This window comes from Eretmochelys imbricata, chromosome 6 (genome assembly GCF_965152235.1).
Source record: "Eretmochelys imbricata isolate rEreImb1 chromosome 6, rEreImb1.hap1, whole genome shotgun sequence".
NCBI classification, from domain to species: Eukaryota; Metazoa; Chordata; order Testudines; family Cheloniidae; genus Eretmochelys; species Eretmochelys imbricata.
Window position 1 is genome coordinate 71570141 of NC_135577.1, and position 27257 is coordinate 71597397.

General features: G+C 42.1%; 2 long non-coding RNA genes across 2 annotated transcripts in view; one reads left to right on the forward strand and one right to left on the reverse strand.

Annotated features, from left to right (window-relative positions):
• Positions 1-997: 997 nt before the first annotated feature.
• On the reverse strand, positions 998-23463 carry LOC144265833 (uncharacterized). The gene is made up of 3 exons (XR_013346376.1): positions 23356-23463; positions 12462-12554; positions 998-10963 (listed from the first exon to the last, which is right to left on the reverse strand). It is a non-coding gene; the product is annotated as an uncharacterized LOC144265833 (long non-coding RNA).
• Positions 23464-23580: 117 nt separating this feature from the next.
• LOC144265836 (uncharacterized) overlaps positions 23581-27257 on the forward strand; it is a 33894-nt gene continuing 30217 nt past the window's right edge. Inside the window, exon 1 of the long non-coding RNA XR_013346377.1 lies at positions 23581-24176. This is a non-coding gene — a long non-coding RNA (uncharacterized LOC144265836). The remainder of the gene's footprint in view (positions 24177-27257) is intronic.

Here is a 27257-nt window from a genome sequence, read left to right on the forward strand (position 1 = left end):
TAGATGGGGACTGGACACTTAGCCAATGGGTTTCCAAGATGTTTTCTGACAGCTGATGAAAGCAATTTTGGGTTCCATTTCTGACTCTGGAGGGGAGTGTTTTCTAATGGTCACAGGCTCCTTTCCACCCCTTCTGTGTCCCAGTTCTGTCTCTTCCCTGCTCCTAATCCCACTCCCATCTTCCTTACTTAGCCATTCCCAGTCTGCCCATCACATCCAATCATTGCCCCAGTCTCCTTGTCCAAACAGTTCCACTTCTGCCACATATACATGCTAGTTCCTTATATAATTTCTTTCCCCAACTACACTGATCTCCAGTTCCATTCTCCCTTACCACTCCAACTCCCACTTTCAATTTCCCTCTCCCTCTTCAGTCCTAGTTTCTGTGCCCCTCTCTTCAGGCTACCTGTCCCAATCACACTGAACTTTTGTTCCCTCTGCATTCAAATCAGGCAACTTCCTCCTATGCACTGCTTTGGGGATGGGTGTGTGTGCATGTTGTGAGTACAGCATTACCCAATGCAGTCTGAAGCTACAACTGCAGAGTTAGTGGACTGAATCTTCAGAGGATGTAGCTGCTAATATCTACTGAAACTGAGCAAACTGCGATTTTTCACAATGGATTTAACTTATGAAAATCTGTCCAAATTTGTTCAGGAATGGCAAAAGGCATATCCCTGACACAAAAGCCACTTGCTAAATTGGGTGCTAGAGATTTTCAAAGAAAAAGTCAGACATTTTTTAAATGTATGCAAAACAATGTACATTTCCCTAGCTGTGTTTTTGTAAATGCCTGAATCATTTTGGCTGAAGTTTTCCAAAATAATTCAGCCTGAGGCACATTAAAGTTTTGGCAAAGTAGTTTATAACTCTGAAAACAAGGTCTTATAATGAGAAGGGTTGGGTAACCTTAACAGGCAGAACTACCAGTTCCACCTGAAACAACATGGCTACCTTCTAGCTTGTCTTTTTTCCTAACAAATGACACACAATGAGGTTTCAGTGCATTCTCAGCCCGTGCTGCTTTATTGCTAAAAAAAATTGTATACAGGTGCAGAGTTTCCAAGTTCATTTTTAAACAGTTCCTCTTTACAGTGTCAAAAGAATAAAGTCTTTTCTTCAAATCCCCAAAGATGCATAGATATAAAAGCAAGCTGCCTTTTGGAAAACGTCAACTATATACAGGGAGAAATTTTTAGTATTACCACATAAAACACAGTGCGATGGAATAAATGGTTTCCAGTGTTACCACTAAATTCCTTCACTAATCTTTCCTGTGCATGGTCTATTGAGTACAATGAATATGTGATCATACTATCAGAAGTTCAGTATAGGAAGTATTCTCTAGCCTAGTTTCCAAACTTAAGGACAATTTTTTTTAAAAAAGGCATCTACTCAATCCCCTTCCTATGTTAGAGCTGAAAACCACCTTCAAAATTTCTCCTCTGCTCTTCCACCATGCTCCTCACAAAGAGTTTACTTACAATGAAGTCTTATTTCTTTTTTGTTTAGAAGGAAAATAAGTGTGTACTTGTAAATATACTAACTGCTTACCCCTCAGGCAATGTCTACACTCCAAATAGTACAGTGGCACAGCAGTAGTGTACATTACAGCGATGGAAGAAGTTTCTCTGTCACTGTAGTAACTCCACCAACTTGAATTCTTAACCTAGCTACTATCACTCTTTGTGTACCTAGCCATAGGGGGTTTATGTCAGCATAGCTGCAACATTCAGGGGTGGAGATTTTTCTGAGTGTAGTTACTGTGTTGACCTAAATTTTAAATGCAGACCAGGCCTTATTTTAAAAAAAAAAAAAAAAAAAAGGTACTAATGCAGGATTTTAAACTGAAGAGTAGTCCTGAAGGATGTCCAGTAGGGTTTTAGTGGCATGCTTGACCACTTGGGCTAAACATGTTTTAACCATTCCTTTTTGCCTACAGAAGCTGGCCCAAAGGAAAAATTTCAACCATATTCTGATACTATAAAATACAGTCAATCACAGATTAAATCTTAATATTCCCTTTTTCATTTTGCAACGACTGTACATCTAAAGAAAGAACAACAATGAGAAAAAAATATATAGCCCCCCACACCAAGCCAGCATTGTGGGTGTGCTTGTATTACACTGGCTAAGAATGTAGACAGGAGTTAACTTGACCCATAAACCATAAAGAGGTGGGAATTTCTGACAGAGGAATTTCCACATAAACTAGGTCCCTCCTGCAAAGTTAGATGTAGCCATAATAAGATAGAAGTAATGAATCTCGAAGGCTACTTGTCTCAAGTCTGAGAGCTTCTGAGTTTACATGCTCTACACTAGGAAAAGCAGCATTAGTTCTTGTGCTCTGCTACAGATATAACTTTTTTTTTTTTTTTTACATTCTCAGCAGCAATTTTCCCCAAACACCCACAAAGTGGCTCAAGAAATATTCTTTGCAGAAAACATAGTGAAAGTTTGCAAACAAATAGATGGCACCTGATTTCCATTGGTTCTCTCATGTCAAAATTACTATTTTTTTTTAATCAGTTAAATTAAGAACAAAACATTGTCACCTATGTTGCTAGAGGTCAGGACGCTCATTGAGCAAATCTCATTTTATAACTTTTTCAAAGTTTTAGTCACAGAGCTCAACAAAATAAAAACACAAGTTTTGTCAAAAATTTCACGTTCATTCCTAAAAGTTGCCATTACTGCTGGTTCATACCAGTATGCTTCAGTACAGCGGCCTATGTGGCTAATGAGTTACCTGAAAATACTATTAAAAAGCTATTCAACACCTGAAATATGTGGACTGTGCTTATTGATTTCAACCCCTTGCAAAAAATTTACCTCACTAGGCCAAGACCTCTTTCACCTATTGTCAGGCAATTCCTACACTCAGTTTACTATGAGTCAGTTTTATGTTATCCAACTTGGATTTCACCTGTTGCCCTCCCCACACCCTGGGAAACTCTGCACCTTTCTGTTTGCTACAATTGCAGCAGCTGAGAAACCTCATCTCGCCACTAAACATGCTTAGTTCATGCCCTGTTTTTTACATGCTCAGGGCACTAATGTGAACCAGGCAAGAGGTTAAAAAGGCGAGTTCTGCTGATCCTCGTTCCTGATATACAGTTTTGGTGCCATGCTTCTGTCCCTATCTGTATAATCTGCCCCTTTCTCTACAGAGGCAGTGCATTCTTTAAAAACAAAATTTGAGAATCAAAGCAGTAAGTTCAAGCTATTGGTATATTAGTTCCTATTGCTTCATTATGAATAAATGCATATCTGAATTTACTGGTAATAACTATGTAACACTAGACATTTTGAATCATGCATAATTAGAATACTAGCTCTATAAGCCTTGATTTGTGGGCCTGTGCCACTCTTCCTCTGTTTGTCCATGCAGGTCTTTGTGCCTACGGCTTCACAAATGAACATTCTTTTAGTTGCTCTGCAAACACACATTCAGTTTGGAGGGAAAACAGAATTTACACAGGACATGCTACAGCAAGTTAGAACATCTGACAGTAAAGATAAAAGGTAAGCCTTAGAGAATTTGAGTATACTGTGACTGCTTGGTACGTAGGTTTAGTGCCAGACATATCCTTTATTTATGCTGCACATGTATACACATTATTCTAAAGTCAAACTTCAGGAAAAAGTGCAAAGCAGACTGAAGGAAAATGGGGGTGGTGGGGGTGGGTGTCCACAGGTAGCATTCTGCACTGCTGTGTGAGACGCCCAGGTTCCGCTGCTGGCCCTTCGTGTCTTAGCCTGGCCAGTTGTGAAGGCAACATGCTGAACCTTGGGGAGGAAAGGCTACACCTTGAATTGCCCAACATATAGCCCTCTGGCGCAAGTAAAAAGCTGTACAAATGGGCTTGGAAGGCAATCTCAGCTAGTCTCCATTCACAGCTGAAAGGATGGTCACTGCAGTGCAAGGAAAAAAGGGGTCTCTAAGAGCACTGACAAACTTCCTCAGGAAAGGTTCTGTTCTCCCATTATTACTGAGGAGTACTTCCATAAAACCCTGAAAATAACCTTCACAGCAGAGCTTGTAGCGAAGCCCTGTTTAAAATATCATTTTCCTGAAGCTTGTCACAGCTCTCTATTCCCAAAAACTTGCCACAAGGATTTCTTAGTGCTGAGAAGGTCTGTAACAGCCAGCTGTATCGAGCAAGAGCTGCAATTCACAGGATAGGTACTGGCTAGAACTTCTCCAGCAGCACCAATGAGCAAGAAAGCAGACCACAGGTTTCTGCACGGTCCACACACTTATGATCTAGACTTAGCATTGCTTAGACCTAGTATTAGCATGCCACTACTTGAAAACCATCACATTATCTGAACTTTCTGCTTTGTTTTGCAAGCAAGGAAATCAAGGGCTTGGGAGGTGAAAAAAGAAAAAATTATACCACAGGTCAGTGGCCCCAGGGCAGCAGGATCTCTGACATTGCTGCTGTGAGCTGTCTTTGGAAATTTAGTCACCCCTGGAGAATAGTTCACCAGAAAGTCTGCAATGGCAGCAACAAGCAGATAGATAGCCTTCAAGTTTTCATTGTAACTGTGTAACACAGTCTTGCAAAACTCTACTCAGCTAGGAAAAGTACATATTCTGGAGATATGAGCAAGATAGTGTTTTCATTATTATGGTAAAAGACTGGCAAGTAGATTTTCGTAATTGTATAAGGCTGGTCTAATACCATCTAGTATGCCTAGGACATGATCAAGTTAAGGTCTCTTCTTGGTATGTTTCCTGTTTTAATAATAATTTAGTGGCTGGAATTTATTTCAAATTACCATCTTTTAGATCACAGGTTTTCATGTGCAAGACTACTATTGGATATGCCCTACTTGCCAACACTTAACTACTTATCCATACATCCATCTTGGTTACATTAGATTAGGGGTGCCCACATTTTGCCCCAACAGAGACTCATGTTATTGACTTGCCAAGGGACAAATGGCCCCACCTAGTTTACTAAATAATGAAGCAAAGTTCAGCCACTCTCACACACTACAGATAGTAGCATGCAATATCCCACCCTGATCAAAGAGATTAAGCCACCACATGGATCAATACACACTTTGGTTTAATAATTCAATTCAGGACAGAATATGGCATGCCGAGCTGTATATTCTCTGCAGGCTACACTTCTGTATTGAAGACAAGGTCAGCTGTGGGTTGTATTTTAAAACTCCATGGGCTCTTTTGAGTGCCCCTCTAATAGTTGCCAGGGACAAAGACCACAGCAGCAGATCAGTTCTCCTCTGCCTTACCAGAGAATCTACTGCAATTGGCTTTGCAAAACTCAAAGGGTGAACAGAAAAGTTTTAATCTTAAATGGAAGCGTATGGCCGGTTTGTACTTAAAATTTTAAAAGAGGAAGGAGGACAGTCTTTTGAAAGAAATAAATCCTGCAATTCTGTCCCTGCAGAAGAAACATTTGGTATGTCAACATTTGACAATACTTTCTTTTTAGGACCTGTCATATCTCTACTTAGTTTATTTTTACAAAAAACAAAAACCCCTCTCTGCAATAAAAGCTTTAAATCATGCTTTCCAACTGTGGGAAACGGGTCTTCTTTGTATCTCAGCACTTTCCTCTCAGAGGCACTGCACATGCTACACTACAAAACAAGCAACAGGGAAACCGGCCACTCATACACAACTGCCCACTCTTCCCTTACATGCACCAATTCAGACGCATGACCTATAGCTATCCAGGTTTTATACCAGGCTCATCACCATGGTATTTAAGCGCCATATTCCCTCAAAAGAAAGAGGAATTCTTCCATCTTCTTGAAAAGAGACACTATTCTCTTCATGCAACTCCCTGCAGCACAGACCACAAACTTATTTGGTTATTACCACTTATTCTACTGTACAATCTTGCTAATGCAAGTTAGTTACTATTACATGCAAAACAGTTATTGCTACTAAAATTCTAGTTTTATTAAATCTTTTTATGGCTTTGTTTGCATCAGGGATATTTCCCCCTACATACTGTGCTATTTTTGCATTCCAGTTTCAGAGGTATTTTTTATCAATTGATTCCCCCAAGCACTAAGCTACTTGATTCAATGGTATAGCTACTTTTATTCAGAACTGAACTAGCTTTGAGCACAGTTCCCCAGAGCTCTACTGTAAACAGCCCACCTGCCCAATATACATGGAGAGACGGAATATGCAGAGACTCTGTTTTTTATTACATAATTAACTCTGCAAGAATCACTGGTTTTGTATCTCAGTACATTTTGCCCATTTAATTAATCTAGATCAACTCAGAAACCCAAGCTACCCATTTTTCCCAGGTGGCCATTTACAGGCAGGGCTCAAGAAAAGATGCAGTACCCTCTCTTAGCTGACAGCAGTCTTTGTTATTTTTAAAACAGAGGTGGGTGAAAACCAATAGTGAGAGCAATTAAAAAGCTATTCCAGGAAATCAGACAGATATCATACACAGGTTGTTGTAAACCTGGGTTGGGAGTCATTTCCATCTCTTGCTTCAATAGTCCAAACGGCCTTTTGAGAAAGTGATAAATAAAGTTAAGATTTTGTCACGATTATTTTTAGTAAAAGTCAGGGACAGGTTGCAGGCAATACAAAAATGCAGGGAAGCCCATGATCTGTCTCTGACTTTTACTAAAAATAATGGGGATGCGGGAAACTGACCAGGGGATGACTGAAGCCCAAGCTCCGCAGGGGGGATGAAAGCCCAAGCCCTGCAGTTGGAGGAGGGGGAGCTCTAGCACCCACCATGGCTGACAGCTCTAGGGCCCCTGCCGCCTGCAACGGCTGATGGCTCCAGTGCCAGTGACTGAGAGCTCTGAGGCCCCCACCGTCCATAGCAGGCTGACAGCTACAGGGCCCCTCTGCTCATGATGGCTTGGAGATGTGGGATCCCCACTGCTCGCAATGGCTGACAGCAGTGGGGCCCCTGCCACCCGCAGCGTCTCGGAGCCCCCGCCGGCTGACAGCTCTGGCCCCAATGCCCCAGGCACAGGGCTGAAGCTGAAGGGAAAATGTCACAGAGGTCTCTGAAAGTCACAGAATCTATGACTTCCATGACAAAATCTTATCCTTAGTGACAAACCATTTGGATTTCACCTAGCTCAGCTTTCCATTCTCAGAAGGTAGAGGGAGAGGCATTGTGGAGAGAGAGAAAATTGCCACTCAGTTAAAAAAGAAATCAGATAGCTAGGAAAAGTACTGGAAGTGTCAATCTATAATTTAGGATGCTAAGTGCACAAAATTGAAAAAACTTGTATACAGCAATTTGAATTTAATAATTTAACTAGTCTTACTAATTAAGTTGATCATTAGCATATCATTTTTTAAATAGAGTTATTTCTGCAAAATGTGAGTCTGCTCAACAGTTAACAGAACTCATTAATTATACTCATATGAGAAGGTAGCAGAGTTGCCTATAAAACACGTACAGTGCCTCTTCAGCTTCTGTACGGTGGATGGGATAGGTAGTAATGAAGTGGTCTACACGAAGACAGAGTCTGCAAGAACAGTTTAGGGTGTCTCACTAAGACTAAAAGGAAACAAATACCACTGTCAATTTGGTGGGTGTCCTGGATTTGTCTTGCAGTTCACCTTATATGGACGAAGAGATGATTCGTCTGGATGCTCACAGTCTACTGTTTAGCTTGGATAGACTTTACCAAAAACAAAACAAAAAAGTCAGCTATTATTCCACAAAGCCCCTCAAGTTAAAAACTCTGTTTCCAAAGATAGCATTGTCACTACCACTGCCTAAGAAGGATACTGCATCTTTAGACCACGTTCATAACATCTGTTACTGTCTGCTTTCTACTGTTAGTTACATTATTGTCAATAATAATTTGCCACTCTGAAATTGTAAAAATACTACTAGGCTCATGCACTGATCCTAACATGGCACTACAGTTTGCTACGAAGCACTAATGCTTATGGAACTATACACATCTCAAAATGGAAGACATTGGTGATTTTGTTGTTTTCAAACAACTTGTAACATCATTTTGTCCACAAGTATTAAAATATATATATATATATATATATGTATATATATCTATTGCACATGCCCCTTATTTATTTGTTTAACCTTTCATACGGGAAGATTTCCTGCCAACATGGAGAAACAGAAGCGGAGCAAAGAGTAAAGTCTAAAGGCTGAGGCAGTATTGCCTAATACAGCAGTTTCATAAAGAAACTGGCAGGAAGCATACTGCAGTGGGGTCTTTTGGGCATGCACAACTGCAGTTACTCCTGTGACAGCCACAGAACATTAGCCGGATTATAATTTTATCTTAAAAATTAATCAAGTGGCTACATGTTAGGGGGCAGGCAGGGAAAGTCAACATTTGTTTCCATTTCTCACTATGAGGCAGAGCTTGGAGACAATTATTCCTATCAATGTGGCAAAGTGGACTAAAGTGTGTCCACCTTCTCCAGAGTCCATTCTCTGCCTTTTACAATATATGGGAAACAATATCAAATTTGCTATGAGGCTGTGCTAGAAACAGCTGCAAGTGGTTATGCCAGAAGGGAGACAAATAGGAGTCAGGAAGGCGAAAAGAAGAATCACCAGGCTTAAGAACAAACATTTGCCATAATGGATGCCTTCTAATCACATTTAAACCTGTGACATGGACAGCAGATATTTCCCTCACTAATGGCCTGATCCTGCCTCTACTGAAATCAATTCTAAATCCCATTGACTTCAGTAAGAGAAGGCTCTAAAAGGGAACATATTTTTCCAGTTGTCTTTAACGCTCAAAAATCCAAATTCTGTTTGGCAAGGGACTGCACTGTATTTAAAAGAAACCAGCCCAACTGTCTACCCATGACAAATATAATTATTTCTCCAAGTGAACAGATAAACACAGCTGACTGGTGCATTGGTGCTTACTATATTCTGATGCCATTACATCTTGTATTATTTTCAACATGAAATGTACAGCTCAACATTCCCTACCCAATGAGTCTGATTTTCTCTCTAAGAGAGCACAAAACAGGAAACAATGTAATTAAACCTTATTGTCACAACACAAGTTCCCTGTGGCTCTACACAACTTTATTTCCAGGACCAAAGCCAGTGCATGGGTTTGTTCAACTCCAGAATTTGTTCTTCTTCAACTTCCACTACAATAGATAGATTAGATAGACAGATTAGAGAGATATAAGAAAAAGTTTCTTTAGAGATTCTCTCTTCCCCATCCTTTTATAATCCCTTCCCTTCTCTACCAGTCATAAAATGTTGCTCTCGCTACTTGTCACCAGGAGTTAAGTAGACTTTCAGCTGTTGGGTTTTTTTTTTTTTTTTTTTTTTTTTAAAAAAGCCATTTTTCGGTTGCCTGGCTCTCTCCAGCGGTTTTCTAAAAGAAAATAAAAATTAATATGAACAGAGCCTATACCCCTTTTTTTATCCAGATTTGAAATTATATGTTTTAAAATCAGCAAATCACATTTGCTAAATTCACATTAACACAAGCTTGAAATAAGGTGCACTACTAAGTGGTCCAGGTTCAAGTGGAAGAAAACAGATAAACCAATTATGGCCTTTCCACCAAGAAACCTCATTGACCACACAGACTACCACTGCAGCGAGCAACTAAACAACATAAAGCTTCTATCTCAAAAGGAAAGAAAACATCCCGTGTAAGTCACAAGTGATGGAGACAAAGACTCTGGTGTAAACACGTGAGAACCATGATCTCCTCCTTAGTTTGGGAAGGAGATACAGGAGGAGCCAGAAAAAGAGCACACTTCCTTCAGCATTTCTGCTCTCTCTGAACTTGTTTCTCTATCAGACCTCCCATCACCTACACCCTGGAAGAGTACCCATCCCAGTATTCCAGTAGCCAAAGGAGAGTTAAAAACCAACTCCATCAGCTGTATGAAGAAGTTATAAACTGCATCCAGGACGTTGAGGGGATGAGCTGGAGCATTATCCTTGTAGCCTCTCCCATCCCACCAGAGGTCAGTTGCTTTATTAAAAAGAAGTTCTGTTCCATCTCTTGGATCATAGACAGTTTTTTTGTTCCTTTTGCTGCTGAAGCTGCTGGAGAAGACTGGAGGTACAATGTAAACCCAACACTATAGGATCAACTTTAGCACTAGGAGGCTCTCAAAGATTCACCTTCTTAGGGAAGGGGCTTGCTACAAAAGAGACAGTGCAGAGCACTTTCTTTTCCTGGTGAAAGCTCCTCACATTCACTGGTTATGTGGATTTACACATGCAGATGTTTTTGATCACAGAATGTGAGGATTCATCCATCCATGATATACAAGGTAATTCTGTATTTGTTTCTGCGCATTAGCTGCTTCACGAGGTGACATCGAGACATTTATCTACAAAGTCAGTTCTTTGTTCTGGATTAGGACATCCTCATTAAGGGATTTTCCAGGATTGTGGGTTTTTTGTTTTTTTTTTAAAGTTTGTTCCTCATTTCAGGGTGGAAATCTGTTCTGGTTCTCTTGCTGCAACCTTTCACATATGTTGAAACAGCTTGGCACAGCATCACATGCAGATGCACTATCCATTTACTTGGTTCTCCAATAGGGCACAGTGGGAGAAGACGTTACGCTCCTAAGATTATAGAAAGGAGATACCATTCAAGAAGACTGGTTTCTGTGAGAGCATGCCTGTAAAAATCTTCTCTAGGGTGCAAAAACAGAGCTCAAAAGCTCTGAAGACATCACTTCAGGGACATATCAAACATGAGTTCTGTTGCTCGCTTGTAAGGGTTGGTAAAATGCTTGCTGTGTGCTCCTCTGGCGGATGCCAGCTGGTGCAGGCTCCACACATCAAATGGTGGTTTAAGAAGTTGAAACATAAAGAGAAGAATCTTTTCTCATTACATGCCATGGAGATAAGGAAAAGACTTTTCTTCACTAGTAGTGGAGCATCCACCTTTCACTGTCTATGATCAGTTTCTAAGCAAAAGTAACAGGATAACTTCCTCTGGGATGCCAGGAACAGACCTGAAAACACAAAAGGAAAAACAGAAGGAATAACAGAGAACAGAATGAAATTAACTCAAAATTAAAATGCTCAAAAGTTCACTTCTTCAAAATCTGATTTCAATTTATACAAGATCAGGATGTTGCACAAACTGCAATGATAGCGAGACTTAAAGTTCTTAGAGTTCTAACTTTAGAAGTTTCTAGGCTGGCTAAGTAAACACTACAGATATACTGAACTAAAAACTTACTTGCTCACACAGAAGCAGTGTGTCCAGCAACAAATATCACACTGTTGGGAATGTGGTAGGTAACTATATTATTTCTTAATTGTGACCCAGAAATATGCTGTTGCAAGGGAAGTGTGGTGCCAGGAAAAGAATACACACATTGCACCTTGATTGTCTTTTTGGCCAAATTTTCAAAACAAACAGGTACCATAAACCAGGAGCTAATTAATCACAATATACAAGACTATGAATACCACAAGTGAAGAAAGGTGTTCATAGTGGCTGTAAGATCACACAAGTTAGGTTCTTTTCCTGTGCCCACTTGCTTTTCTTCATTCACTGAAGATAGAGAATCCCAGTGTGACTACACCTATGCTCCTGCACCAATAGCACTTTCTTGGCATATCTGATCATAGTGGCAGTTTGAAATGAAGCTTCTGTTTTAAACTGATGATGCAACTGTGTAGGGGCACAGCCATGTTGGTGCCAAGAGATCGTTTTTCTCTTCTATGGCAGGAAGTCCATCAATGACCCTCTCTATGCTGCAATGTGGGAAAGGGGGAAGATTTCATATACACACCAGCTTTTATTCTTCCTCCATTATCCTCTTCCCCCTTTATCTGGTCTTTTCTTGCCTATGTCTACCTCCCTGCTCTAGATCACCTTCATTCCTTGCTTGGCAGGTAGCTGAAATTAATCTCCTAGTTAACATTTTAGGGTCCCATATTGAAAGAGTGGGTGGATATTGGTGGATCAGAAAAACACAGCTATTGTACACATCCCTTTAACTTTCTCACCAAGGAGCTAAAAGCACTTCACAAATATTAGCAAATTTCACATCATCATACCCATATAAGTAGGAAGGTCGTCTTATTCTCATTATACAGATGGGGTAACTGTGGCAGAGAGGGTGACTGACTTGCTTAATGTCACACCAGAAGTCTGTGGTGACCTGGAAAGAGAATCCAGTGTTTCCTGACTCCCTGTCCTATGCCTTAACGGCAAGAACATCTTTCCGCATTGCAAGAGACAAAAATGAAATCAAAGCCCTCGAATTAGTTGTTTAATATTTGACATTTTGACTGTCAGCATAAAATAGAATGCAATTAGCATTTATTCTTGTTGGAATAAATCATTAAATCAGGCTCAGTTATCAGGAGCAGTTCAAGCAGACACTGTGGTAATAGTCCAGTACCCCTATAGCATGCCAAGGAAAGCCAAATCCCTCTTGGACTGACTTAAAAAAAAAAAAATCAGAAACAAAAAAGAAACAGATAGTTTATACCTACCCTTAACCTCATGGCCACACATGCCATCATTTTCCACCAAGAGCCTTTCCTTTCAGTTTGCTGATTGGCACTCAAAATGGAACATAAGTGAACCTGATTGGCACAACAAGATGGATAATAAATAAATAAAACAAACAAAAGAGCAAAGCAAGAACAAAATTTCTGTTATCCTGACATTGTGCAGGGTACAAACACTAGGAAAAGAGCAATAGTGGTTATCTTCCAGGAATTAGTTAAGCAAGAATCATGATGTTACTCCATAAATTATTATACAGATGAATTAGTCTTTCCTTCCCCTGATAGGAAAAAGCCTACTGAGCCACCCTGGAACGAGCTCATCCATCCCAACAAATACCTCATTCTAAATGGTAGCAAAATGCCACTGGTTTTAAAGTTTAGTTTTCAATGGATTAAATGAGAGCAAATCAACTTTCCCCCTCACTTCTGGGGAGAAGAGCACCTACCCAAGACATTTCCAAAACGTTTTTGTTCAGAAACCATTCTGTCCCTAAGGTAAGAATATGCATGTTATTTAATAGATCAGCTGGTGAAATCTTTCACTTTAGTCAGTTTGTGCAACACTTACTCCTGGGGGAATCTGACACTACTGCACGTGTGCATATTTAATGAGCCCCGCAGATTTCTAATTTTTCAAGCAGAAAAAAGTTTCTGCCAAAATGTTGCTACAGTTCCGCCTTTTGCCCACCAGGAACGCTGTGGCGACAGAACAAAGTTGCAGCTCCCTGCAGGGAGGGAAGAGAGAGCTGCCTTCACAGCGCTTGTCAGGCCAGGTCAGGAGATGGGCTGTGGGGGGCAGGAGAGGTGTGTCAGACAGGGGCTCATAAGGGCTAGTGAGGGAAGACAGACTGGGGCAGGGGCTGAATGGGAGTGGAGGCACAGGGCCACGAGGTTAGGGTGGTGCAAAGACACATGGGGATGTGGCGGGGGGGCGGGGTGAAGAGCTACACAGGGACAGGGGAGTGGCTGGGTGAGGGCACAGAGACACGTGGGGACAAGGGCAGATGTGTCTGACTGAATGGGAGAGGCTAGGGTTCAGCCAGGATCTGCATGGGGGAAGCTCCCTAACAATCCATCCCTGCCACACACACACACCCCAAAAAAAGGTTCCATACTTTTTCCACCCATACTCAACAGCCCTCCAAGTTCACACCCAGGCTCCTTCCCAGCAATTTACTTCCCTCTCCCTCAGCTCCTCCATTACCCCTGACTCCCCCAAGCCTTTGCTCTGCTTCTGAGGGGTGTGAGAAATATGGTTCTGCATTGTTGCTTAAATGAATTAAGAACATAAGAATGGCCATACTGGGTCAGACCAAAGGTCCATCCAGCCCAGTATCCTGTCTGCCAACAGTGGTCAATGACAGGTGCCCCAGAGGGAGTGAACCTAACAGGTAATGATCAACTGGTCTCTCTCCTGCCATCCATCTCCACCCTCTGATAAACAGAGGCTAGGGACACCATTCCTTACCCATCCTGGCTAATAGCCATTAATGGACTTAACCTCCATGAATTTATCTAGTTTTCTTTTAAACCCTGTTATAGTCCTAGCCTTCACAACCTCCTCAGGCAAGGAGGTCCACAGGTTGACTGTGTGCTGTGTGAAGAACTTCCTTTTATTTGTTTTAAACCTGCTGCCCATTAATTTCATTTGGTGGCCCCTACTTCTTATATTATGGGAACAAGTAAATAACTTTTCCTTATTCACTTTCTCCACACCACTCATGATTTTATATACCTCTATCACATTCCCCCTTAGTCTCTTTTCCAAGATGAAAAGTGCTAGTCTCTTTAATCTCTCCTCATATGGGACCTGTTCCAAACCCCTAATCATTTTAGTTGCCCTTCTCTGAACCTTTTCTAATGCCAGTATATCTTTTTTGAGATGAGGAGACCACATCTGTACACAGTATTCAAGATGTGGGCGTACCATGGATTTATACAAGGGCAATAAGATATTCTCCATCTGATTCTCTATCCCTTTTTTAATGATTCCTAACATCCCATTCGTTTTTGACTGATGCTGCACACTGCGTGGATGTCTTCAGAGAACTATCCACGATGACTCCAAGATCTCTTTCCTGATTAGTTGTAGCTAAATTAGCCCCCATCATATTGTATGTATAGTTGGTGTTATTTTTTCCGATGTGCATTGCTTTACATTTATCCACATTAAATTTCATTTGCCATTTTGTTGCCCAATCACTTAGTTTTGTGAGATCTTTTTGAAGTTCTTCACAGTCTGCTTTGGTCTTAACTATCTTGAGAAGTTTAGTATAGTCTGCAAACTTTGCCACTTAACTGTTTACCCCTTTCTCCAGATCATTTATGAGTAAGTTGAATAGGATTGGTCCTAGGACTGACCCTTGGGGAACACTACTAGTTACCTCTCTCCATTCTGAAAACTTATCAAATTATTACTGTATTAATACCAAATTAGTGCTGTATTAATAAGTCTAGTAAGAAATCTATTTGTCAAAAAACATTTCCTGAATCTTTTTTGTTGTTGTTTGTATTGTTACAGACATACCTGCTGACAGGTATTTTGAAATAAGTGACCAAAAATAATTGAAACTTGGTGTGACTATATTGTGTTATTTTGACAAATAAAATATGCAGAATTTTAAAATATTGTGCGAACTTAATTTTTTGGCACAGAATGCCACCAGGAGTAAACACTGTACTCCTCATCCTCCTAAAATTTACATACCCATACCTAATTAAGAACACCAGTAAATCCATGCACGGAAGAGCTCACCTGGAGAACTATATGTACAATACACTACTTCCCACACTGCTCTTAATTGGATTTGTTCTGTAAGAATTTTTTTTTTTATGGTGATAATTGTTCAACACACTGGGACTGAGATTTTCCTACAGACATATGTCCAACTCCATTTCCTTAGAAACTGAGGTGAATGGAATTATTGCAGATTGATAAAACAAATACATCTTTACTGCCTGTCTAAACAGTTGTAGGGGGAAGGAATAATGTCAGGCCTCAAGAATGTGATGCTGACAACCCAACTGGTAGAATGATGGATCACCTGTAAGCAGGGCTGCTTCATTACACAGAGCTTACACAATTAAAAAACACTCCCAACATACACACGAAAGCATTCTGATCCTTTTTATTCTCCTCCTCCTGCACTGCGGAACATTTTCACAGGCAGAGAAGAACCAGAACCTTTAGCCAAGATACAATCCACTGTGCTCTATTGTGATTTCTAGCTCTATTCTCTTAGGTTAGCCCTTACATTTTCACATTGTGAAAGGTCAGAATTTGACAATCTCAAATCATACTACAATAACTAAATACACAATAGATTTTGAGAGCATGTGAACACAACATTAAGTCCTTCGTAGAATAATTCATTTGATAAAGAAGAGTGATTCCGACCAACGTTAGAATGAGCAAAGTAAGACCCAAGACTATAAGTGAATGAACTACACATTAAAATAAGTCAAATTTTAAATATTTCATCTGCTGCTGCTGCTTTTTCATAACTACATCATGCAAATGAGTGCCTCAACTAGTAATGTGCCTCAATTTGCTAGGGGCAAAATTTTCAGACATTCACTAACTTCATATTTAATTTTTAGAGTGCTCAGCTTGACACCCTTTCCACCTGATTTTCAGAGGTGATGTGGAACCATTCATCACACGAACATCAAAGGAAAATGCAGGTGCTCTGAACTTTTGAAAATCAGACACAAGTGAATGAAGTTTATTTAAAATTAGTGAACACTTCTTAAAAATGTTTATCATAAATATAAAGGGAAGGGTAAACACCTTTAAAATCCCTCCTGGCCAGAGGAAAAACCCTTTCACCTGTAAAGGGTTAAGAAGCCAGGATAACCTAGCTGGCACCTGACCACAATGACCAATGAGGAGAGAAGATACTTTTGAAGCTGGAGGGGGGGAGAAACAAAGGGTCTGTGTCTGTCTGTGTGTTGTTTTTTGCTGGGGACAGAACAGGAATGGAGTCTTAGAATTTAGCAAGTAATCTAGCTAGATATGCGTTAGATTATGATTTCTTTAAATGGCTGAGAAAATAAGCTGTGCTGAATGGAATGGATATTCCTGTTTTTGTGTCTTTTTGTAACTTAAGGTTTTGCCTAGAGGGATTCTCTGTGTTTTGAATCTAATTACCCCGTAAGGTATTTACCATCCTGATTTTACAGAGGTGATTCTTTTTACTTTTCTTCTATTCAAATTCTTCTTTTAAGAAACTAAATGCTTTTTTCATTGTTCTTAAGATCCAAGCGTTTGGGTCTGTGGTCACCTATGCAAATTGGTGAGGATTTTTATCAAACCTTCCCCAGAAAAAAGGGGGTAAGATTTGGGAGGATTTTGGGGGGAAAGACGTTTCCAAAAAAACTCTTCCCAGTAACCGGTGTTAGACATTTGGTGGTGGCAGCAAAAGTCCAAGGGCAAAGGGTAAAATAGTTTGTACCTTGGGGAAATTTTAACCTAAGCTGGTAAAAGTAAGCTTAGGAGGTTTTCATGCAGGTCCCCACATCTGTACCCTAGCGTTCAGAGTGGAGAAGGAACCTTGACAATGTTGTTCCTTACAAAAAGAGGATTGTTTGATCATAAGGTTAGTAATTTGCAGGTATGCTGCACAGGATTTAATTTTAGTTGATAACTGTCAGTAAACGTCCATTTTAGCAGACACTGAAATCAATGGAAAAAACAAGCCCTCTGCACTCCTGGTGTCACAGGAGTATGAGGTGCAGAGGAATCCCTGTGCTGCCTTAGGGCCTGTAACACCTGATCCTTGCAGGCATAAGGTGTGGGGGAGGCTGTGGACCTGGCAGGGCAGAGCAGAGACCCCTTGCTAGGACTGCAAGAAGAAGGACTCCCCTAGCTGAGGGTGAAGTCACAAGGTGCTGAATGGCTCCTCCGACAGTGCAGGCTGCCCTCTGCCCCGCTGCTACAGACCCACTCTCACACTCACCATCAGGGAATGCCAGGGGTCTCTGCTCTGCCAGGACCACAGCCTTCCCCACAATTTGTACCTGCAGGGATTGGCAGCTCCCCCGTGGCAGAAGTGTGTTCATGACGTGGGAGGTGCAGATGGCTCCCTGCATGGCCGCAGGGACGTGGTGCCCAATCCCTGCAGGCACAAGATGCGGGAAAGGCTGTGGTCATCCTGGCCCAGTGGATCAGAGACCACCCAGCTAGGGCTGCAAGGAGAAGGACAAGCTTCCAGCTGCAGGGGAGAGCATCCTGCTGCAGGGGAGAGCATCCTGCTGCTGAATAGTTCTAGCCCAGGATGGCTCCCAAACATTTGGCCAATGAGTGAGTGGGTGGGTGGGTGGATGGGGGCAGTGACACCCAATCCCTGCAGGCAAGGCTTCGGGTCCTGGCCCAGTGGAGCAGAGACCCCCAGCCAGGACTGCAAGTTCAGACTGCAAGGAGGAGGAATAGTCCCCAGTAACAGAGGAGCCCACCCCACTTCTGAATGGCTCCATCCTGGGTAGGAGCCATTTCAGCAACACAGTGACCTCAACCATGGCTAGGGACTCATGGTCCTCCACAGGGGGGTTCTGCTCCCCCCCACCAGGACCCCAGCCTCCCCTGCACCTTGTGCCAAAGGGATTGGGGTCACCAGCCCCGCAGGGACCCCTCCACAGCTCCACTGTCATGACCGCACTTCTTCACTCATGTGCCAGGAATGTGGGATCCATCTCTGGTCTGGACTGTTCAGGTCATGTGTGATGGATGTAGGTAAGGAAGTATGGAGAAGGCAAAAGTCAAGGTTATAGGTTGCAAGAGACTGCTAAGGTCTTAACTAGGAATTTCCTGTTTTTCACGGTTGCACTAGTGGCATTGTCACTTGAGCAAGTTAAACCAGGGATGGCATGGTATTTATGAGAGGTGGTTTTTACCACCATGGGAAAAACCAGTTAGTCCCAGTTTAAGACATTTTCTATTTCTATTTGCTGTTTCGTCAACACACACCTCATTTCAATTAGTTTTAGTTACATATTCAAACTGTAGTTACATAAGGCCGTAGATTTGTAATTAATTTAGGGTTATACAAATAAAACAAAACTGCAGTGGGCATAATACAAATATATGTAAATATTGGAATGTCTGTATGCAATTTGGTTTTGTATCTTCTCAAGGAAGTTATACACGTTATCACATATTTCAGTTTTCGATATAAAACAAAAGTAAAAAACAGTTGATTACATGAAAATGACAATAATGCTGAGTTGCACGCTTGAAGCATTAAGCAATCAAAAGCATGCAAAGTTACAGACTACCAGTCTAGGTCCATTTGGTCAGGCAGCATTCTGTAGCAGAAGACTAACTTTGATGTAGTGGACAGATCAAGCCTATTCCTCCATTTTTAATGGATGTATCCACAGTTTCAAAAGATTCATTCTGTGTTTGCTGAACCTGCTGGAAACTGGTACAATTATTTTTCTAATTCAAACCAAGTTTAAGACAGTATTTACCAGCACCCTGTCCTAAGCTAGGAAATTTTTTCCAGGAAATTGCCAATCGGAGTTTAACCGCTTTTTAACCATGTTTTTTGATTTGAGGGAATATACATGAGAGCTACACTACCTGCAAGACTCTAATGGTTTCATAAGCAATGGTCCCCAGAGTTAATTTTTCCTTCAGATCCTCCTCTTCTATCACAAGTATTGATTTAAAATGCTGTTTTGGTCAGAAAACCGAGCAACTGAAAATGGCAGCTTCTTGATTGATCTGCTTTTTGTATTGCTTCTAGTATTTTCTTCTGTGTTCTTTGCTTCTTCTTTCTTTCCCGTGTTCTCTGGCAGCATAAATTGGATTCCTTTCAGCAACAAAAATGTCAACTAACTTCCAACGGCGGATTTATTTATTTTTACTGGCAATTAGGTAAGGAGGAGTATCTTGATTTTCACATCAGTGGGGAATGGAAAGAGATATGGAATCACATAGTAAGGGGAAGTTCCTGTAAAAAACACTATCTGAACTAGGATTCCACGTTTTTGCTGAAGAAGTTAATGACATCTCAAGCACTTGAAGCCTGGCCACAAAATGCTCCAATAGGAGCTTACAATCAGTCCAGAAATGAATGTCCTTCACAGTCTTGCTATTATATTCTAGAGAGAGGTTTTAAAAAGAAGCCAGAACACCATTCCATGCAATAATGGGGAAAAATAAAACAGAAGCAAGTTCAGAAAAAAAGTTTTAGAGAACTCGCCTTTTATTTTTCCTTCTCAAAGACTATGTTGACCTATGAAGGTAGACGGCTGGACATACATAATCTCCTGAGTTCCTCAAACAAATCCTCCAGACAGGGAAAGGAATGTGGAAATTGCTCAACAGCAACTCAGGCAGCAGTTTTAGCCCCAGCTGGCCAGGGGAGTTTAGAACATGGACAGTCAGGCCCTCGGTCCCCCCACTCCTCGCCCACGGGAACAAGATTATTAGGTTTTATTTTCTGCAGCTCTTGGGGAGCCAATGCAACTAAATATCACCATTAATCCATGTTAAATGTGCATACTGCTATTATGGGTTGAATGGAAGTGGTGAGTGCATGCATGTGAAGGAGAAGGGAGTTACTTGCCTTCTTATTATTCTGTTAATTCTAGTCAGAAGCAGGACCATATTTATTCTGGAATATCCCAGCAACATATCCACCTCTTGCAGAATCAAAGAGAACAGAATCTAAGCTTTAATTTGAAAAAGAAAGATTTCTGGTAAGAAAATCTTCCTAATACAAACTGAGACAATCAATGTGAGTGCAGTCTTCCTGAATATGCACACAACCTAAAACAATAATTAACTCAAACTTAACTACAGTATAATTATTTTATCAGTAACATGCATCTAATTTCAAACATCCTGCCATGTTTTCCACAGGTGTCCAAAACTCCAAATGTCCTCTACCTACCCACCAAGACTTCTACCTTCCTCCTGACAAGTACAATGTAGTTATGTATTTTCAACATAAAATTCTACAGCAAACTGAAAATTTCATGACAGCATTACCAAATTAAATTGTGGAAGCTCCTTTGCTGGAGGTTGGATAGCCATCGGTCATGGATGGGGGTTAGACTAGATTGGGGTTATCACAACAATATTTTTGGGAACCTCAAGAGTGTGGCCCCAACTCTTGCTGGTGGCTGCTCTGACAATTTTTCCTAAAATACTTAATTAACTTTAGGAAAAATAAATAAATATGCATATATACACATCCAAATCATAATTTATTTATGTAGATTTTTTTTTTGCAGACTCAACAATAAAAATAATGTACAGTTGTCTCTATTCTTTACTGGACCTAAATAGAATACAAACTCAAATAAGGTACTTTTCATGTTCTTGTTTTTTTGTTATTTCTTTTGCTTTTTTTTTTTTTTTATTTTTTAAAAAGGCTTGCTAGCTAGTTAGTCTGCTGCTGTGAAAAGTGATATTTGTATGTTTGATAATATCACCTTTCACAGTTCTCAGCTAGCTACTAAGTCTGCTGTGAAAAGTGATATTAGCAAACATACAAATATCAAATTTCACAACAAAGTTTTCTTAGCCCTGGCAAGCCAAGGAACTAACTAAACTTTGGATGGGGACGTGGGTAGGAGGCAGAGGGGGGCAGAGGTAATGGGGAGTGGTGGTGAGCCTGGGGCTGGTGCCCGCTGTCATGTAGCCAGGGTCAAAGCCTAGACCCCGCAGCTAGGACCTGGAGCCGGCCACCCTGCAGACCATCACCCTCAGGCTGAAGCCCAAAGCCTGAGCACCAACGTTCCCGGGAACTCTCACTGGTTTCCTGCTCCTCTGGCAATTGTGGCTCCGGGGGGGGGATAGGACAGGGCCCAACCCCTGCTGGTGGCCTTGGGGGAGGGGCGACTGCTTTGACCCTTCCCCAATCACCACTGCCCAGGAGACTGTGGCAGCAAGAAAAAGCCCCTGGTGGCCACATTTGAGAAACACTGGACTAGATGACCCCGTAGTCCCTTCTAACCCTATGATTCTATGAAAAAAGTTCTTTAGTTTAGTACCAGTCTACTACATCAGAGCAACAAAGAATCCAGAAGGCCTAGGTGCATAATTTAGTAAGTACACTGACCTTGGCGACAAGTTAAAAATCTGGAAAAGGGGAAGCCTGTTTTTAAATAATATTGTATTATGTGAATTTTCCCATTGTTTATAGAATACTTTCCTGCTCGCTGTCTTCAATAATCATTTGGAAACTTGAAACTGAAATCAATTTTCTTGTTGACATTTCCCTCTCTCCACCGTGCATACAATCTCCTTTATTGCTGTAATATTGCTTAAAGAAAAGGAGTACTTGTGGCACCTTAGAGACTAACCAATTTATTTGAGCATAAGCTTTCGTGAGCTACAGCTCACTTCATCGGATGCATACTATGGAAAACACAGAAGACGTTTTTATACGCACAAACCATGAAAAAATGGGTGATTATCACTACAAAAGGTTTTCTCTCCCCCCACCCCACTCTCCTGCTGGTAATAGCTTATGTAAAGTGATCACTCTCCTTACAATGTGTATGATAATCAAGGTGGGCCATTTCCAGCACAAATCCAGGTTTTCTCCCCCCCCCCCATTTTTTCATGGTTTGTGTGTATAAAAACGTCTTCTGTATTTTCCGCAGTATGCATCCAATGAAGTGAGCTGTAGCTCACGAAAGCTTATTCTCAAATAAATTGGTTAGTCTCTCAGGTGCCAAAAGTACTCCTTTTCTTTTTGCAAATACAGACTAACACGGCTGTTACTCTGAAACCTGTAATATTGCTTGTGAATCCTGATTTTGAATTTTTAAGCATCTGAAATCCATTCCCTTGTGTGCACCCCTCACCTAATGCAATATGCTCACAGAAAACAAAGGTAGAAAAAATAGGTCAAGTCATCAATTTAACAGCATTCCACTAACATCCAGACTTCGTGTATAAAAGATACAATCTTTTAATAGCGTAATTTTCAGGCCTCTATTTTTGTAGTCTGAAATATTCAGCACTCTTTTCACCAGCTGAATAGACTAAATTCAAATTATGTGTTTTGATTTTTCTGCCATGCACATCAACAGTTGCAGCTGTTCTCTGAACATAAATTACAGCTGATTTACTATGCAGGAAACGGTTCTTCTAACCATCTGCTGCAGCGTACTAACAACTCTATATCTAATGCATCGCTATGGGTTATCCATACTTCCAGTGCCTCTGAAGTTATTCAGACTTCTTCAGGGTGTATTCGAGCTCTCCTCATTCAGACAGACTTGAATTCAGGACCCTTTAAACCAGCACTCCAAACTATTTCTGCTATGGTTTTCTACGAACCCTTGAACTACATTAGTATTTAAATACAACAGTGATAAGCCCAAAGATAGACAGACGACGATACAAACCACAGCAGACGGGTAGCTTCGGGAGGAGCATTATCAACTGGAGTAAACTAGCGTGTGTGTGTGTAAAATTCAGATACGAGGAATCTAATTAAACACTCCCCCTAGAATTCTGCGGCTCCAGTTTTGGAGCATCGCTAACACACACCGTCTGCCAGGCCCGGGGGGGGGGGGGGCAGGGGGAGATGGTGAAGAGGCAGCACCCAGCCCAATCAGGGGGATACCATACACACAAACACACACACGGCGCGGGAGGGGAGGGGAGACATCGAAGACGTATGTACCCAGGCCCAGCCGGCTTAGGGATTAAAGGGGGGGGGGGAGGGCCGGTACTTAACCAGAGCGAGTACCAGCCGGAATTCGTATACGGCCAGGCCCAGCCCAATCAGGGAGCAGGAAGGGGAGGCGGGTACATAGATGCCCGGGCCCAGCCCAATCAGGGAGCGGTGAGGTCCCGCCGCTACCCAGGCTCAGTCTCGCTCCTCGGGCAGCCATTCCCCGCTCCGTTTACCTGCCCCTGGCCGAGGCCGCCAGGCCGCGGCCGGCCCTCTCCCCTCAGCCTCTTCCTCTCACTCCGCCATCTTCCCCGGCTCACCTCGGCCACCCAGTCGGGGGCTCAGGCGCCCGGCGCCTCCAGTCCCGCCCACTCGAGAGCCAACCTATGGGGCACCGCATCGTCATCCTTCCGCCTTCGACAAGCATTGGTCAGTGGACGCATCCGTCGGAGTTACTTGGAGGCCGCCTGCAAAACTCTCTCCTCTGATTCGCAAAAGGGTGCTCCTCTCCTGGCCGAAGTATTGGTTACCCCGTGGGATAAGACCTCCCCTCACCTACATGTAAACGGGCCGTTTACGTTTGAATGTGTGTTCGTGTGACTGCGATTCCAGCCAGCTGGCGCGGAGGGAGTGAGCCCTGACCTGGAGCGGGCAGGGCAGGGCAGGAGGCGGCCCAGCCGTTACCGAAGGCGCCCCAGGTTGTGGCGCCCCCCCCTCACCCAGGGACGTTTTACTAGGAAAGGCCCACGCTGCCCAGAGCACGTGGGGCCAGCCCAGGGAGGCCTGAGCTGATCTCCCGGCGTGGGATTTGAGCCTGTTGTGCCAGGGAACATGTAGTACCACTAGCACCGCCTGCCCCTCCCTAGCAGCTGTGACAGACAGCACGGAGCCGGCCTGGCAGCTACTGAGGAAAATAGAAAAGAGCAAAAACCTCGAGCAAGCCCACTGAAAAAGTATGAAGAATTTGAACTAGTAAGACATTTTTTTTTTTTAGTTTTTCTATAAACATCAAGGGGGCGACTAGCCCATCAAGGTGGTAAGGGAGGACTCAAGGAAGGTAAGGCAATTGCGGGAAAGCAAAATTAATTGTTGCTTTGGTCTTCACTGCAGAGGACCGAAGGGAGATTTGCATACCAGTCATTCTTTGTCAGTAACAAACTTGAGGAACCATCTCAGATTGAGGCATCAGTGGAGGTGGTTTTGGAAGAAACTGATTAAATAGTAATAAGTCACCAGGACCAGATTGCCTCTGATGCATCATCCACCAGGCATTGTCAGAAGACAAGATACTGGGCTAGATGGATGATTAGTCTGACCCAATATGGCCATTCTTTTGAATCTACTATTGTCCTTGGTAGTTTGTTCCCATGATTAATCACCCTCACTGTTTAACATTTGTGCTTAGTTTCTGAGGGGAAGGTGTCTGGTTTCAATTTCCAGCCATTGGTTGTTGTTATACTCTATATTAGGTTAAAAGACCATTTTTAGGACGCAGTAGGCTCTCCACATGAAACTATTTCTACACCAGCAAGCCCTGCCACCCCTGAATCTTTTTTGGTAAGACCATCAGAATTATGGATTGGTCTCTCACTGTAAAGCATTTTCTCTAGCCCTCAGGATCACTTGTCTTCTCACCCTTTTTTCCCAACATCCCTTTTTAAAATGCAGACATCAGAACTGTACACGCTATTCTAGTATCCATGCCATAAACAGAGAAAAATCTTCCTACGCACTACTTCCATTTATACATCCAAGAATAACTTTAATCTTTTCAACACAGCATTGCAGTGGGGTCTTATGTTAAGTTGCTTGTCTACTATAACTCCTAAATCCTTTTTAGTCCCTGCTTTCCAATATTCACTTGCCCCCATTCTGTAGGTGTGGTCTGCATTCCTTGTTCCTAGGAATCCAATTTTGTATTTGGCAATATTAAAATGCATTACTTGAATAGGTCCAGATTACCAAGCAATCCAGATCCCTTGGTATGACGGCCCTGTCCTTGACATTGTTTACTACTGTCATCTGCAAATGTACTGATTTTATATTTACTTCCAAATCACTGAAGAAAGTGTTAGTGTATCAGGCCTAGTACTGATCCTGCATAACCCCACTAGAAACAGACCCATCTGATGTTTCCCCATTGACAACTATTTGAGATTTGTCAGTCAGTTCTTAATCCTTTTAATGTGTGTTTGATAGTGTAGTGCTAATTTTTAATCAGTGTGTCATCTGGTACTACATAGGTCTAAGAATCTCAGTATATTGTATCTATGCAATTATCATCCCCTCACAGAATGAAACCAAGGTAGACAAGATCTCTTCCATAAAAATCATGTTGAGCAGCCTTATATTGCTGTCCTTTAATTATCAATTGAATCATTTTTTCCCCATTATTTTCCCAGGATTGATGTCAGACTAACCTGCCTCTGATTACTTTGGTCATCTGTTTAAACTTTTGACTACTAGCACAACAGTAGTACTTTTCCAGTCTCCTGCAATATCCCTGCTATTCCAAGATTAAAAATAATCAGCAAGCCTTGAAGTTCTTTGCCAACACTTATGACCGTTGCATGCAAATTATTCAGGCCTACTGACAACTTCTGGTAAGGATAAGAGGATGTTTAAACATCCTTGTTTCAGTTACTAGTGGACTGGAAAGTACTTCCTCATGTTAAGTGCAGCATCCTGCTTCTTTGTAACGACAGAAGTATTGAACACTTGTGTTTAAATTGATAGATGAACTCATCCTCAGATCTCTACCTTCACTGACTGTTTCAATTCTCAGCTATAATTAAACGCAGTCTGTGGGGTAAAGCACATGAACGCTACCAACAGGGCTTCTGTTGAGGTGTGCCCACAACCAGGGGATTCTTTTGTAGGATCTTAGATCCATCACAAGTCCATGTTCAGATTGAAACTCAAATCTTGAATCTTTGACACTGCTTTCCCACACAGCAACTTATTACGCACCAAAATGCTACAATAAAAAAAAGTGTAGATTGCAAAAATCAAACCCCCTCCCCTAATTTAAAGCTATAACTTCAGTTCTTTCCTGTTATGCAAATGCATTATGCTAGTCTAGTTAAATTAGTGCACACATACCTTTTCCCCCTCAAGGATCCTTGCTCCTTTTGTTACACTGTAGATCTACCTTCACTACTCAATTATAGCTTGATAGCTAGTAAAAAAACAAAAAACAAAAAACCTTACACCTCTCCCATCAGCAACAAGCCCTGCATACTCCAACTGGTACGTAAAAGTCAAGCTTATTTCTGCCCTCACTCCCTCATGCATCAGCCCCACACTAAGGTGTTCTACAGGCTCAAATTAGTCCTCAATTATACCTTTACACTCCATTTGTCATCAATGCAGTTGCATAACTAGCAGCAAAATATGGCCCTGAAGCAGACTTTTTTAAACTTATGCATAAGTCAGTATAGCATTCAGCTCCCTGTCCCAAAGCTGTGTGGACTCTAAAGTGTCACAGTACACAACTAGATATGATTAAGTATGCAGAGCATATCTAATGTATTTTTTAAAATCAGACTAGAAGTGCACTTAACACAGGGACTAACAGGATGGTAACAGGAAACAAAGGGTAGTTTAGAACAGTGGTTTTCAAACTGTGGGTCATGGAATGTAAGGCACTGGGTTGCAGCAGCTCTGGTCAGCACCTCCAACCGGGCGGTTAAAAGTCCTGTAGGTGGTGCTGCCTGGCTAAGGCAGGCTAGTCCCTACCTGTTCTGACACCGCCCTGCACCCCAGAAGCAGCCAGCAGCAGGTCCGGCTTGGGGTGGGGGGTGTTTTACGCCACAGGGCTGTGTGCGCTGCCCCTGCCCTGAGCACTGGCTCTGCACTCCACTCCAGCTAGTGGGGACTGGGGGTGGGGGCGGTGCCTGCAGGTGAGAGGCGCATGGAGCTGCTCGTGTGTCTCTGCCTAGGAGCCTGACCTGCTGCTAGCTGCTTTCAGGACACGGCACAGTCTATGGTGCCAGGACAGGCAGGAAGCCTGCTGTAGCACCCCTGCTGTGCTGCTCACCAGGAGCTGCTTGAGGTAAGCCTATGCCCCAACCCTGCACCCCAATCTCTGCCCTGAGCCCCCTCACCAATCCTGGAGCCCCTTCCTTCACCCCTAACC